Raw genomic sequence first — 16,540 nt, 5'->3', positions numbered from 1 at the left:
GAGGGGGGAATCATCTCCGGTGGCCATCTTCATCATCCCGGCGGCCACCATGATGAGGAGGGAGTAGTCCACCCTCGGGGCTGAGGGTTTGTACCAGTAGCTATGTGTTTAATCTCTCTCTCTCTCTCTCTCGTGATCAATATCATGGGCTTTGTTAATATAGTCGGATCATATGATGTTTCTCCCCTCTATACCCTTGTTGTGATGAATTGAACCTTCACCTTATGAAGTTTTGTCATGTCAGATTGAATGTTCAGATTTGGGAACACATGATGTATGTCTTGCGGTATGAATACTTAAGGTGACATTGGGGTATCTTATTGATTCACTTGATATACGTTATGGCAATCAACTTGCGGATTGCCGCGATGATATTGGGGTAATCTTTGCATAGGTGTTGATGCATGTTTTTATTATCCTTTCTCTGATAAAAACTTTGGGGTCTCCTTGTAGTTCTTTCCGTGGATTGAGTATTATGAATATGAATTTGCTTGGTGTTATTCTAGTACGAACTCTAGGATAGATTGAACGGAAACAATAACTTTGTGTTATTTTAGTACGAACTCTTGAATAGATCGAACGGAAAGAATAGCTTTGAGGTGGTTTCGTACGCTACAAACAATTTCTATCTTTTGTTCTCCGCTAATAGGAACTCGGGAGTGATTATTTATCGCACTTTGAGGGATAATCATATGATCCAACTATGTTAGCATTGTTGAGAGGTTGCACTAGTGAAAGTATGGACCCTAGGCCTTGTTTTCAAGCATTGCAATATGTTTTTGTGCCCGTTTACTATTTGCTACCTTGGTGTTTTTATTTATTCAGATTATAAAAAATATATTTTTACCATCCATATTACACTTTTATCACCATCTCTTTGCTGAACTAGTGCATCTATACAAGTTGCCATTGTATTGGGTGTGTTGGGGACACAAGAGATTTCTTGTATTTGGTTGCAGGGTCGTTTGAGAGAGACCATCTTCATCCTACACCTCTCACGGATTGATAAACCTTAGGTCATCCACTTGAGGTAAAATTGCTACTGTCCTACAAAACTCTGCGCTTGGAGGCCCAACACGAGTCTACAAGAATAAAGTTGCGTAGTAGACTTCAAGCTCTTTTCTGGCGTCGTTGCCTGGGAGGTGAGTGTTTGAAGGTATATCCTTAGATCTTGCAATTAAATCTTTTAGTTTCTTGTTTTATCACTAGTTTGGTTTATAAAAGAAAACTACATAAAAATGGAATTGAGGTTGCATCATATTATTGATCATCTTTATAATATCTTTCTTGAAAATGATGGTTCGGAAAATTGTGCTCAATTGTTAGAAGAAGAAGTCAATAAAATGCTTGGCACTAAATACTTGAATGATGAGCATGATTGCAATGTTGTTAGTATGAATTCTTTGAATACCCAAAATGCTAATGATGATTGCACAAGTCATGACAAAAGTGCTTCTTATAAGCATGTAAATTTTTGTGGAGTGAATTGGGAATGCATTTGCATACCAAAAAGGGAAGATAGATTTGGTAAGAAGCATAAATATTTAGAAATGAAAAAGTTGCAAGAAAGGCTAGATGATTGTGCTAAAAGATGTAATTTTTTCGCCATCCTTGTGAACTTTGCAATGAACGTGGTCATTTAAATCTCCAATGCAAATTGTTTCATGATCAAATCGTGTCCAAAAATTGTGATAACTTGATTACCCTTGAGCATCATAAAGAGCATAGCCTTCTTTTGGGGTATGAAGAAATGAAACATATAACTAAGGGTTTTCCAAATCCGGAGAGATTTCTTGATTTTGATCTAGAAGAAATTTATATGTTTTGTGCGGTAAATTGCATTGAGAATCCTTATATTGCCAACTACCTAAAGACAAGAAAACAAATAGAATATGAAGATAGTACTAATGAAAGGGAAAATATTTCCCAATACCCTCCTAGTGTTTATTATGATGAATCAGGTAACAAGGAGGAGCTTCCTATCCAATCAATCTCTTCAACAAGAAGCTTGAAAAAATTAATTAAACCCACACATGGTGTAGTGAAGAAGAAGAAAAGAAGAAAGAATAGAGGTAAAAAGGTATCTCTCCCAAATAATGTTGCTCCCATCACCATCGTGCCTCATGAAAGTGAATCAAATATGTTGATGGAGGATGATGATATTGATGATGATTTTGTTATGCCTATTGCTTGTTGTGATGATTATGATTGGGAAGACAACGATATCCCTTATGATCTTGAAAATATTTTTAGCACTTGCTTGGAAGAATATGATAATAATGTTTGCTATACCATTGGTGCCATTCATGCTATTGATAAGATTGATTATGATGATATGCAAAACCACAAGCTTGGGGATGCTATGTTTAATGAGTATGACATGTTTGAAGATTTATTTGTTGGAAATAATGCTTGTCCTAATCTTGGGGATGCTTTTCTTAATGAATATGATCCTTTGATTCTTTCTACTTTCGATAAGAAAATTTATTATGATGATAGCATGCCTCCTATTTATGATGATTACATTGATGAAAGTGGGTTTGGAAGAGTGTCAACTTTAGGTAGTAGTGATCCCACTATTTTGGAGGGTGTTCAATCTTAATACAATATTGATGAAAGTGGATTTGGAGAGGTCATGACTTTATTTAGTGATACATCCTCTATTTTGGAAGAGGTTTCAATTGACTATGACAATAAAGTTGCTATCTATGATGATTATTATGATGACATGTATGCCATAAAGAGTAATAAATTTTCTATGCTTGTGCATCATGAAAAGAGTGTTGTATGTGATAGTTATATTGTTGAATCCATTCATTATGCCTCTGAAAATTATTATGAGAAAGGAACTTATGCCCTTACATATCTCAATAATATCAAGTTTCTTCTCTATGTGTTGATTGTTTTGAAGTTACACTTGTTTTGCATTCCTATGCTAGTTGATTCTTGTTCCCATAAATTGTTTGCTCACAAAATCCCTATGCATAGGAAGTGGATTAGACCTAAATGTGCTAGTTATATGCTTCATGATGCTCTCTTTATGTTTCAATTCTTATCTTTTATGCGAGCATCATTGAAATCATCATGCCTAGCTTAAAAGGCATTAAAGAAAAGCGCTTGTTGGGAGACAAACCAGTACTTTTACCTACTGTTTTTGTGTGCTCACATGATTATGCTACTGTAGTAGTCATGTTTTATTACTTCTGTTTTAATAAAGTGCCAAGTAAAGCCTTTGGGATCATGTTGGGTGATAGTTTATTTGATCTTGCTGAAAAACAGAAACTTTTGCACTCACGAAAATAATTCTTATTTTTACAGAAGAGTGCTTTTGAGTTGATTATTTTTGAAGAAGTTTAATATACAAATTGCTCACATGGTCCTAATTTTTTAGAATTTTTGGAGTAGCAGAAGTATGGATTGAGTACAGATTACTACAGACTGTTCTATTTTTGACAGATTCTGTTTTCAATGCATAGTTTGCTTGTCTTCTAGTTTCTATGGATTATATTGCTCAATATAAATTGTTGAAATGATATGCTATAGTAGGCATTGTGTGAGAACAATTATGTATCTTATCTTTGACAGTACCAAAAGTGAAATGGTTTGCTCTTTATCATACTAACTATCTCACAAAGTTTCGCTAAGTTTTGTGAGATTGAAGCTTTCAAGTTTTGGGTGAGATGTCGATATAAGGAGAATAAGGAGTGACAAGACCCTAATCTTGGGGATGCCCAAGGCACCCCCAAGGTAATACCCAAGGAAGATCCAAGCAACTAAGCTTGGGGATGCCCCGGAACGCATCCCCTCTTTCGTCTCCAACAATATCGGTAACCTTACTTAGAGCTATGTTTTCATTCGTCACATGATATGTGTTTTGCTTGGAGCGTCAATTTATTTTGTTAGGATTTTCTTGATGTTATTTAGAATAATGCTTTGCATCTTTTATTTCAATAAAAGTGGCAATGATAGCCTTTACAATGATTATTTTGCAAGTCCATTTGTTGTTGTTTGAAAACAGAAAGTTTACCGCTGTTGCAAAAATTTCCTAGAAAAGTCATAACATGATAAAATGTTGAAACTTTTTGCACAATAAGCTCTGATAAATTTTCTACAGAATTTTTTGAGTTGAATAAGTATTGATACTCTTGCATTCTTTACAGTCTGTACTGTTTTGGAAGATTGCTGTTATGTTTGCATTGTTTGCATATGCTTGCTTGTTTAATGAATCTATTTGAGGATAGGAGTATTACATATGCAGAGGCATTTAGTATGCAATGTTAAATAATAATTTTAGTGATTTTCTACAGTAGAGAATGATAAGGTTTTTGCATTGGTTTATACTAACTTATCTCACGAGTTCTTGTTGAGTTTTGTGTGGATGAAGCTTTTGAGATTTAGGAAAACCGTGATATGAGAGGAATTAAGGAGACACAAAAGCTCAAGCTTGGGGATGCCCAAGGCATACCAAGATAATATTTCAAGAAGTCTCAAGCATCTAAGCTTGGGGATGCCCCGGTAGGCATCCCACCTTTCTTCTTCAACAATTATCGGTTAGTATCGGTTGAGCCTAAGTTTTTGCTTTTTCACATGAGTTGTGCTATCCTTGGAATGTCATTTCATTTTGTTTTGCTTTCTGTTTTGCTTTCACATGAGTCCTCAAATAGTTACCAAGGAGGATAAGTAAGCGGCATTCACATCCCGTCAACAAAGCTCTTTTCTATGGAATTACTCTTATGCTTCACTTATACCCTATGAGTAAATGGTTAATAAATTGAATGTCATGAAATTGAAATCATATCATGCCTAGTGGTAGCTTCGCATTGGGTTTAGAAAGTGAAATGTTTTGAGGCTTGACAATCACAATATTGGTCATACAAGCAATTCACGAATAATTAGTATAAGGAACAGAACTTTCACATGCAAATACACTATCTTAGAAATCTTTTGTGATTGTGAGCCCCCATCAAAATAATATATGCCAAAATTGTTGACGTTGGACAAGGAAGACAACATAATGATTTATGTTTGTTCATATTCACATAGAAGTTATAATGTCATAGATCCTTCAACATGTGGTGCTTGCCCCCATCTTTGCTAGCCAAAAATTCCGCACAAGAGATACTACTTATGCATCCAAAAACCCTTAAACCCAAATCTTATTTTTCAAGAGTCCACCATACCTACTTAAGGATTGAGCAAGATCCTTCAAGTAAGTTGTCATCGGTGCAATAAGGCAATAAAAATTGCTTCTAAAAGTGTTAGATCATTTAGTGTAAGAGAAAATTGAGCGTTGTACGAACTTGTGATGGCAAAGCAATAAAAGCGACGGACTGCATAATAAAGGTTGCTATCATAAGGGGCAATATAAGATGTTCTTTTGCACTAAGGGGTTGAGCATACAAACAAATAAGCGCATGGCAACCTCTGCTTCCCTCTGCGAAGGGCCTATCTTTTACTTTTCAGTATTTACTTTTATGCAAAGAGTCAAAGTTTTTCTCTCTATTCCTTTTTATTTTTCTCTTTTGGCAAGCATCATGTGGTGAGGAAAGATCTAGGCACATATGTCCAGTTGAATATCACTGGTGCACGTCGGTGCTATACAAACGGTTTTTAACCCCTTTCTGCGACGACATTTGGAACCGTCGCCAAGTGAGTGTGGGCGATAGGGGGTCCTTCCCACACGACTCAGAAATCATCGGGGATAGGCCCTCCTGGGACATAGGCTAGGGCCGTGTGCGATCGGGCGAGGCATCGAAACCCAATCATTTTCGTAGGTATGTACATCCCACACGGTAATCCGAGAAAATCATTTCCATAGGTATGTACATCCCACGCGGTGAATCCCAGTAAAACATTTCCGTTTGTATGTATATCACACACAGTCAATCCAAGGAATACGTTTCCGTTCTTATGTACATCCCACACAGTCAATCCAGGGAAAACGTTTCTGTTCGTACGTACATCCCACACAGTTTTATGTGTAGGCTCGTGTGTGAAAGGTGTAACTATCACACACGGTCTGCCTTGGTTAACTGTTAGCTTTTATCAACTATATCACACACGATTTGATGAAGAAAACTGTGTGGCATTGGGCTATCCATCGCAATCCCTTTTACTGCTAGAATCGTTTGCAAAGGTCCATGACAAATTTAGCAGGTTTATTAGTTTACAATTAATAATTCCAGTATTACGCAAATTCACATTTCATATCGAACATCTGTTTGCCAATTTCATATCAGGCACATAAATATATTATAACTTCACAGTATGGTAGCTACATGAAAACAACACAGTACAACATATAGCTAGTTCAACTTCATAAGAACAATATATTCCTTTCCCTAATCGAGATCATCTAGGCTTGTCTTATCCACCAGTGCTTTCAGTTCAGTAGGAACCTGTTTTGCACGGGCCAACTGGGAAAGTGCCTCCTCCTTCGCCAACACCATCTTACCAAAGTCTGATTTAAAAAATCTGGGCTCATTCTCCACCTTCAATTTTTTATCCCGCATCTTCAAATATTCTTCAGCGTTGACAACAGTTTCTCTAAGCCTACATCTGTTCTCTTCCTCATATATGCTCCAGAGCTTCGCTAGGCACATCTTCAAAGACTGTGGCCACTCTTGACCAACCCACTCCAAGTAAGAACACTTCCGTTCATCCTATAATATTTAAAGTTAGATCAGTAACAATTGTAGGGGAAATGGATTTATAGCAACATAGAAAATCAGCAATGCTTATTTTGAAAAACTGAAGAAACATGTTAATTATGACATATCTTCTCAAAAAGATCAATGTGCAAATGAATTAATTGGTACTGAGACAACAACCAAATTCTGGAACATCAGAAGCTATAATTAACTACAACGATGCTACAAGTTCTTACTCATGTACAATAAATAACAAATTGAACATTTTATGAGGAAGGTAAATATAACTGCAACAGCATAGCGATAGTGTTTGGATGACAGCAAATTGATACTAACAGGTGTGTACATGCACAAATTTAGTAACATAGAACTAATAGCACTAAGGCCATCCACTATGTATGCCAAAACTGGGGTAAAGACAACTGTTGCTACATCTCGCACCGGTGCCCTGCACTGGCGAGCCGATGCAGCGAAAAAAAATCAGGGACCCGGACTCCGGAGCACGTAGTTGCTCCGATGCCCAGTTCCTTCGTGCCATAAAGATTTAGTATTTTACTGCTTGGCTGCTCGGATGTGTGGACCAAAGTTGGCTGCACAAACTGCTGAAGCGGTGCCAAATAATTTTCTAATGGCACCGCTGATGACATGGTAACAATTTAAGATACTAGGTACAAACTGTGACACTGTCTTAGGATGCGTTTGGTTGAAGGTGTGGTATTAATGGGTTGGGACCGTGACTGTGCGTCTAGGATTGATGGTAACAGGAGACAGGGGACACGATGTTTACCCAGGTTCGGGCCCTCCTTCCCGAGATCCGCCGGTTTTGGCACCGACATTGGTGCTTTCATTGAGAGTTCCACTATGCCGTCGACGAAAGGTTCAATGGCCCCTTTGATCATCCATAGTGACGCTGTCCAGGGAGAAACCTTCCTCCCCGGACAGATCTTCATGTTCGGCGGCTTCGTACTGTGGGCCAACTCGCTTGGCCATCTGGAGCAGATCGATAGTTACACCCCTGGCCATCAGGTCAGATTCGGAAGCTTGAACTACGTCGCGGACATCCGCGAAGACTTGATCTTCAACGGATTCAAGGCCGCGACGATCGCTCCCCCTCGCTCCGATGAACATGACTTAAATTTGTCATCGGGTCACATCCAGGAGATGGTTCCTGTTGCTGCAACGGCCTTAGAGCCAGAGCAGATCATGCCATCCGAGGCCACAGAGTACGCGGCGTTGGAGCCGCACACAGACTCGACACCCTGCAATGTTTGCGCCAACGGAACTCTGGACTCGTCTCCGGCTATAAGTTCCGGACCATGTACGCCTGTGGACACCGAGCTGGATCGGTTATCGATTTTCGAATTCAGCGCCACAGACATCTTCTAGCACTCACCTTTGGGTGATGTGATGAATTCTTTAAAGAATTTGTCCTTGGAGAAGGACTCACAGCCGAACTATGTTAGGTTCGAGCTAGAGGCTGATGATGGGGAATTTCGCTTCCCACCCGCCACCCACTTCATAGCCACTGTCGATGACTTAACCGACGTGCTTGAATATGGCTCCGAAGACATCGAAGGTATGGACGACGATGCCGACAAGGAACAAGGCCAAGACCCGCCATTCACTGGACGTTGGACGGCCACCTCTTCGTACGATGTGTACATGGTTGACACACCTAAAAAAGCTAGCGACGATGACAAAGAAGATCCAGTTGCGAATAAACCTTCTGAGAAACAGTCCAAACGTCGGCGCCCTAAATGCCGCTCTAAGCCTCGTAGCTCAAAAGATGGCAACACGGGCACCGGAGAAAATAGTACTCTGGGCGACGCCGGAAACAATGAAGACCCTGTTGGAGCTGCATCCGAACAGGAGGAACAAGACAACGGGCAAGATAACCCTGATAAACAGGCCATGCCCAATGACTCGGATGACGATAGTTATCGTCCAGTCTCTGAGGATAAGGAGAGCCTTGGCAGCGAGGATTTCATCATGCCTGAGGCACCCCTCGAGCAGGAGCGCTTCAAGAGCCAGCTAATAGCTATTGCAAGAAGCCTGAAGAAAAAGCAGCAGCAGCAGCTCCAAGTCGATCAAGACCTACTCATCGATAGATGGACCGACGTCCTGGCAGCCGAAGAATACGGCCTCAAGCGCCCAACGAAGAGTTACCCAAAGCGCAGACTGCTACCTCAGTTCGACGAGGAGGCACCAGATCCCTCGCGCAATCCGGACCGACCACCACGTGGTCGGGATAGTGCGGCAGACCGACCACCCCGCGGTCGGGGTAAAACGGCAACTCAGGCCGAACAACAGCCCACCCCACCGCCTCGCAAAAACAGGGACAGACCAGCTCGGGACCATACATACGACCTTCGACAGGACCTGGACAATAGAGTAGGACACACCATATCAATCTACAGATCGCGAGGGCGCTTCCCTACTCGGGATGACAGCTACCTAATTGGACGTGACAAACTTAATCATACCCGGGCCGATAACCGCAGACGGACTTCATCGGAGGAGCGCCGTGACGCGGCCCGCTATAGAGGCACCGCACACCGTCTCTGCTTCACAGATGAGGTGCTGGATCACAGCTTCCTCGAGGGGTTCAAGCCCGTCAATATGGAATCATATGACGGAACAACCGATCCCGCAGTATGGATCGAAGATTTTATTCTCCACATCCATATGGCCCGAGGAGATGACCTCCACGCTATCAAGTACCTCCCATTAAAGCTCAAAGGACCAGCTCGACACAGGCTAAACAGCCTGCCTGAAGATTCCATCGGCAGCTGGGAGGATTTGGAAGAAGCTTTTCTTGACAACTTCCAAGGCACTTATGTCTGCCCACCTGACGCTGATGACATAAGTTACATAGTTCAACAACCTGGAGAGTCCACTAGAAAATTCTGGACTAGGTTCCTAACCAAAAAGAACCAGATTGTCGACTATCCGGATGCCAAAGCCCTAGCGGCCTTTAAACATAGCATCCGTGACGAATGGCTCACCCGCCACCTCGGCCAAGAAAAGCCGAGGTCCATGGCAGCCCTCACGACACTTATGACCCGCTTTTGCGCGGGAGAGGATAGTTAGCTGGCTCGCAGTACAAACACAACCAACGAAGCAGGCCCCTCCGAGGCCAAAAACAGCACCGGCAAGCTCCGGCGCAACAGACACAAACGCCGGAGCAATGGCGATAACACCGATGACACTATAGTTCACGCCGGATTCAGTGGCTCCAAGTCCGGCCAGCGAAAGAGGCCCTATAAAAGGAACGACGGAGGACCATCCAGCTTGGACCGCATACACGATCGTCCGTGCCAGATACATGGCACCCCAGACAAACCGGCCAACCGTACTAGCAGAGATTGTCGGGTCTTTAAGCCAGCCAGCAAGGTAAATAGCGGAAACAAAGAAGGGGAATCGCAGAGCGGGGATGATGACGAGGAGCCCCGGCAGCCGAACACTGGGGGGCAGAAGAAATTCCCGCCTCAAGTTAAAACGGTGAACATGATATATGCTACACACATTTCCAAAAGGGAGCGCAAGCGCGCACTCAGGGATGTCTATGCGGTAGAGCCAGTCGCCCCAAAATTCAACCCATGGTCGTCATTCCTGATCACATTTGATCATCGTGATCATCCAACTAGCATCCGTCATGGCGGTTCGGCCGCATTGGTGCTCGACCCAATCATCGACGGATCTCACATGACACGAGTCCTAATGGACGGTGGTAGCAGCCTCAACCTGCTCTATCAGGATACAATACGCAAAATGGGTATTAATCCCTCACGAATCAAGCCCACGATAACTACCTTTAAAGGAGTTATACCAGGCGTAGAGGCCCGTTGTACAAGCTCAATCACGCTGGAGGTGGTCTTCGGTTCTCCGGATAACTTCCGAAGCGAAGAGCTAATCTTCTGTAGCGACCAGACCTCAAACAGTCTGATCTCTGTGCATCAGTGTCATCCCTGGATCGGTAATGCTGACACGCACAGTACTTGGAAGGATTTATAACAGAGTAGCAATCACACACTTATTACATCGAATGTCTCAAAAGAGAACTTATTACAATAAATATGGCTTAAGGCCATCTAATACGATAACAGCGGAAGGCTTGGAAGATAAAGTGAGTCCATCAACTCCAACGGCATCACTGAGTGAAAGACCACGACCTAAGGCTCCTTACTCGTTGTCTAAAAAGTCTGCAACATGATACGTTGCAGCCCAAAAACGGGTCAGCACATGGAATATGCTGGCAATGTAACACAAGAGAGTAATGAACAGAATAAAGCTATCACTATAGGCATATATGGCTGGTGGAGGCTGTATGGTTAATATGTTTTGCGAAAAGCCAAATTTTCCCTACAACAAAGGAATAAACTTTTATTTAACTATCATGGTGGTTGTTAAACATTGAGAAGGTTCACCCAACTCAATCCCAATTAAGCATCATCATTAACCCAATCAAATTATATTAAGAGTGATGAGATCCACATGATAATCCAAGAAACTAGATACTCAAGACGTCCATAATCGGGGACACGTCTAACCATGATTAGTTTGTACACTCTGCAGAGGTTTGTGCACTTTTCCCCACAATACTCGATCTCCTCCGTTTGATTTCTCGCACTACATGATGTTTGAGAAACGGATGACCGAGACACAGTCTTTCTGAAGAGGTCCCTTTAACTGTTAGATAGGCATGTACACCTACAATCCCCTACATCTGCTAGCCCATCATGGAAAAGTTTCCCACAAGTTACTCAACTATGCCAGAGCCCATATTGGCATGTGGCTGCACACGGAAGTTTCTAGCATGAATAATCTTATGATCCCTTTGAGCCTGGGTGGCAGTCCATAGGAGAATCACACGGTACCCCGGGATTTCCAAAAATACAGGCAATCACTGGAATTCCCCAGGTGCCTCAATCCACCCAAATGTGTATCAAAGTTGCCACCTTAAGTTAACCATTAATTAACAATACTCACATCTGTCATGAATACACTCAAACCCAATCCACGTCTACGAGCATAGCATAGCAGTATAAGCAATGTGGAAGTAACTCCCATAGGTTTGATAATAAACAGGTGAATAGGTACTACCTCATCTACTTCCCAAACCCACAGTTTAAATCGGATCATAACCATGCAATTGTTTGAGGATTGATCTAATGCAATAAAACTGGGTATGAAAGAGGTATGATCAAAGTGTTACTTGCCTTGCTGATGATTCGCGAAACCTAGAGACTCGTAGTAGCACGCTTCACACTCCGGGTACTCTATCGCAAACAAAAAAGCATACAATAAGCAATCAAGCAAGGGCATGGGTAAAACTCAAATAAGAGATCTAACCAGAAAGTTCAACTTAAGAACTCCGGTTTGCAAAAAGAATCAAATCAAACGAAGCAACAAAACTCAAATGACGAAAGAAACAAGCTTCGTTTACTAATCTGGACTAAAGCCAAATTTTACAATATCAAAAACTTGTTTAAGTTGGTTAAGCAGAAAGAGGCTTCAAGAAGAAACTCTAGGCACTTGAATTGCCTGATTCCAATAAAAGAGCGAAAAGTTAAACTAAAACGAAAATCAGATCAGAAATCGCGATCGAGAATAATCGCAGAAAATCCGAGAAAAAGAAAAACTGACGAACAGGCTAACGAACCAACGTTCGTTGTCTGCGGCTAAACGGTGAAAACCATTCGTTAAAACGAACGTATGAACGGGCGTTCGCTAAATAACTAAACCGAAAAAAATAAACCGAAACAGATCTAAAAAAACAAATCTAGGGTTTAGAAAAAATACAGTTCGATTTTTCTTGCGTAAACCAAGGCGGCGGCGGCGGCGGCTACTCCGGCGACCGCGCGGCGGCGGGTCTGCGGCGGGGCGGCGGCGGCGTCGGCGGCGGGCTAGGGTTAGGGTTTGGGGCGGCGGGCGCGGGTGGGTTGGCGGCGGTGGCTGGGCCTTGGGGCGGCTCGGGCGACGGCTTATAAAGCCCCCCGGGCGGAGTCCCGCTCGGGTACGGCCCGTAGTCGGTTTCTCTTTTTTTTAAAGTAATTCTAACGTGCAGAAAAAGAAAGAAAAGAAATACTAAATGGACTCGAAAAATCCCGAAATAAATTTTCCCTGCCCTCTAAAAATAGGCCGGACAAGGTGAACATTTATTTGGGCCTAAAATGCAATTTTGAAAAACGCATACTTTTCCTAATTCAAATAAAATAACGGTAAAACTCTGAATAAAAAATCTTATTTGATTTTAATATTAAATCTCCGATATTTCTTTATTTTGAGGAAGTCATTTTATCCTCTCTCTTTTATTTTTATAAAAGAAATATTCAAGAGAAAAATAATTAAAATCAAACGATCCTCTTTTCAAAATTCGAGAAAAACTCGAATATGAAAATAATGAAATCCCCAACTCTCTCCATGGGTCCTTGAGTTGCTTAGAATTTCTAGGATCAAACCAAAATGCAATTAAAGTATGATATGCAATGATGATCTAATGTATAACATTCCAAATTGAAAATTTGGGATGTTACAAACCTACCCCCCCTTAAGATGAATCTCGCCCTCGAGACTCGGGTTGGCTAGAAAATAGGTGAGAGTGGTCCTTCCGTAGGTCTTCCTCTCGTTCCCAGGTGGCTTCATCTTTAGTATGGTGACTCCACTGAACTTTGCAGAACTTGATTACTTTGTTGCATGTGACACGGCTGGCAAAATCAAGAATCTTAACTGGCTTCTCCTCATAGGTCAAATCGCTATCCAACTGTATCGCTTCCAGCGGTACTGTATCTCTCAGAGGAATATCAGCCACCTCTGTGTGGCACTTCTTCAACTGAGAAATGTGGAACACATCGTGAACTCCGGACAATCCTCCAGGTAATTCCAACTTGTAAGCAACTTCTCCCATACGTTCCAAAACTTTGTATGGTCCCACAAAACGTGGTGCAAATTTTCCCTTAACTCCAAAGCGCTTCACTCCTCGAAGTGGGGATACACGAAGATACACTCTGTCTCCAACTTCGTAGACTGTCTCCTTGCGTTTAGAATCTGCATAACTTTTCTGCCTGGACTAGGCTACCTTGAGTCTATCGCGAATCAGCTTAACCTTCTCTTCAGACTCTTTAATTAAATCTGGTCCAAACAACTGTCGGTCTCCAACTTCATCCCACAACAACGGTGTTCTGCACCTCCTTCCGTACAGTGCTTTGAAAGGGGCCATCTTCAAACTGGCTTGATAACTATTGTTATAAGAGAACTCTGCATACGGAAAATTATCGTCCCAACTAGATCCATAATCTAGTGCACAAGCTCTCAACATGTCCTCCAGAATCTGATTGACTCTCTCAGTCTGTCCATCTGTCTGCGGGTGAAAAGCTGTACTGTACTCTAGCTTGGTTCCCAAAGTTTCATGCAACTGATTCCAAAACTTTGATGTAAATTGGGTTCCTCTATCTGATACAATGGTCCTCGGAACTCCATGCAGACATACGATCCTGGTCATGTATATCTTTGCCAACTTAGCACTGGTGTAAGTGGTCTTCACTGGGATGAAATGAGCTACTTTCGTCAAATGATCAACTACAACCCATATCGAGTCATAGCCTGAACAAGTCCTAGGTAATCCTGTGATAAAGTCCATGCCTAGTTTATCCCACTTCCATTCGGGTATCGACAATGGTTGTAGCAATCCTGCTGGCTTCTGATGCTCTGCCTTCACTCTCTGACATACATCACAAACTGCTACATACTCTGCAATATCCTTCTTCATTCCGGTCCACCAGAAACTATCCTTCAAATCCAGATACATCTTGGTATTTCCTGGGTGAATCGAATATGGCGAATCATGGGCCTCTTGCAGAATCAACTTCCTGATCTCCTGATCATTTGGCACATATACGCGGTCCTCAAACCATAAGGTATCGTGCTCATCCTCACGAAATCCATTAGCTTTTCCTTTGCTCATTCTTTCCTTTATCTCGGCAATCTCCTTGTCCGTCTTCTGGGCTTCTCTGATCTTATCCATCAAAGTAGACTGAATCTCTAAAGCTGCTACATAACCTCTCGGAACTATCTCCAAACATAGCTCGCGAAGGTCTTCTGCCAACTCCTTGGGTAATTCTCCAGTCATGAGTGTATTGACATGACTTTTGCGGCTCAACGCATCGGCTACTACGTTAGCCTTTCCGGGATGATATTGTAATCTCATATCATAATCCTTAATGAGCTCCAACCATTTCCTCTGCTTGAGATTTAACTCCTTCTGCGTGAAGATATACTTCAAACTCTTGTGATCCGTGTATACCTCACAATGGTTTTCGATGAGAAAATGTCTCCATGTCTTCAACGCATGTACTACGGCTGCTAACTCCAAATCATGCGTAGCATAATTTAACTCATGGGGTTTAAGCTGTCGTGAGGCATATGAAACAACTCTTCCCTCCTGCATAAGTACGGCTCCAAGTCCTCGACGAGAAGCGTCGCAATACACTTCATAATCCTTGCATTGATCTGGCAGAATCAACACTGGCGATGTAACCAAGCGTCTCTTCAACTCCTGAAAACTGGCCTCACATTCCTCAGTCCATTTGAATTTGGTGTCCTTCTTCAACAACTCCGTCATGGGCTTCGCAATCTTTGAGAAATTCTCAATGAACCTCCGGTAGTATCCTGCGAGTCCAAGAAAACTCCGGATCTCTCCAACTGTCGTGGGTGACTCCCAATTTGCCACAGTGACAACCTTGGTGGGGTCTACCGCTATTCCTTCTCCGGATATAACATGTCCAAGAAATCCAACTTCCTTCAACCAAAACTCACACTTGCTGAACTTGGCGTATAACTGATGTTCTCTGAGCTTCCCAAGTACCAAACGCAAATGCTCTTTATGCTCTTCTTCATTCTTCGAGTAGACCAGAATATCATGAATGAACACCACAACGAACTTATCCAAAAAACTCCATAAACACCTTGTTCATCATGTTCATAAAATAGGCAGGTGCGTCAGTCAGGCCAAATGACATAACGGTATACTCATATAGCCCATACCTCGTGGTAAAAGCTGTCTTAGGTATATCCTGCCCTCGAATCTTCAGCTGGTGGTACCCTTAGCTCCTTAGGCAGATCGATCTTGGAAAACACCTTAGCTCCTTGCAGCTGGTCAAACAAATCATTGATCATTGGCAGTGGGTACTTGTTCTTGATCGTCACTTCATTCAATCCCCGATAATCAACAACCATCCTTAACGATCCATCCTTCTTCTCCACTAGAAGTACTGGGGATCCCCAAGGTGACGAACTTGGGCGGATATAACTTTATCCAGTAACTCCTTAATCTGCTTCTTAATTTCCTCCAAATCCTTTGCGGGCATTCTGTACGGTCTCTTAGATATTGGCCCTGTGCCTGGCAAAAGCTCAATTAAAAACTCAATGTCTCTATCTGGTGGCATGCCTGGCAACTCTTATGGAAATACATCTGGAAAATCCTTCACCACTGGTACTTCCTCCTGTACAACTCCTGATAAGGAATTTACTTGGGTCCTATTCGGCACATGCCGGGATACATACTTGATCCTTCTTCCTTCTGGGGTGGTGAGCAAAATCGCCTTACTGGCGCAATCGATGTTTCCTCCATACATCGATAGCCCATCCATACCCAGAATCACATCCAAACCTTGCGACTCCAAAATTATCAGATCTGAGGGGAAAACATGCCTACCTATGGTCAATGGCATCTGAAAACATCCTTGGCTTGCCATATACTCTGCTCCTGGCGAGCTTACTAACAAAGGTGTATTAAGAACTTTGGTGGGCAGTTTATACTTATCCACAAATCTCCTTGATATGTATGAATGCGACGCACCAGTATCAAAAAGAACGACTGCAGTAAATGACTT

The sequence above is a fragment of the Triticum aestivum genome, chromosome 7D (assembly GCF_018294505.1).
Source record: "Triticum aestivum cultivar Chinese Spring chromosome 7D, IWGSC CS RefSeq v2.1, whole genome shotgun sequence".
NCBI lineage: Eukaryota > Viridiplantae > Streptophyta > Magnoliopsida > Poales > Poaceae > Triticum > Triticum aestivum.
This window is presented reverse-complemented; position numbering follows the sequence as displayed.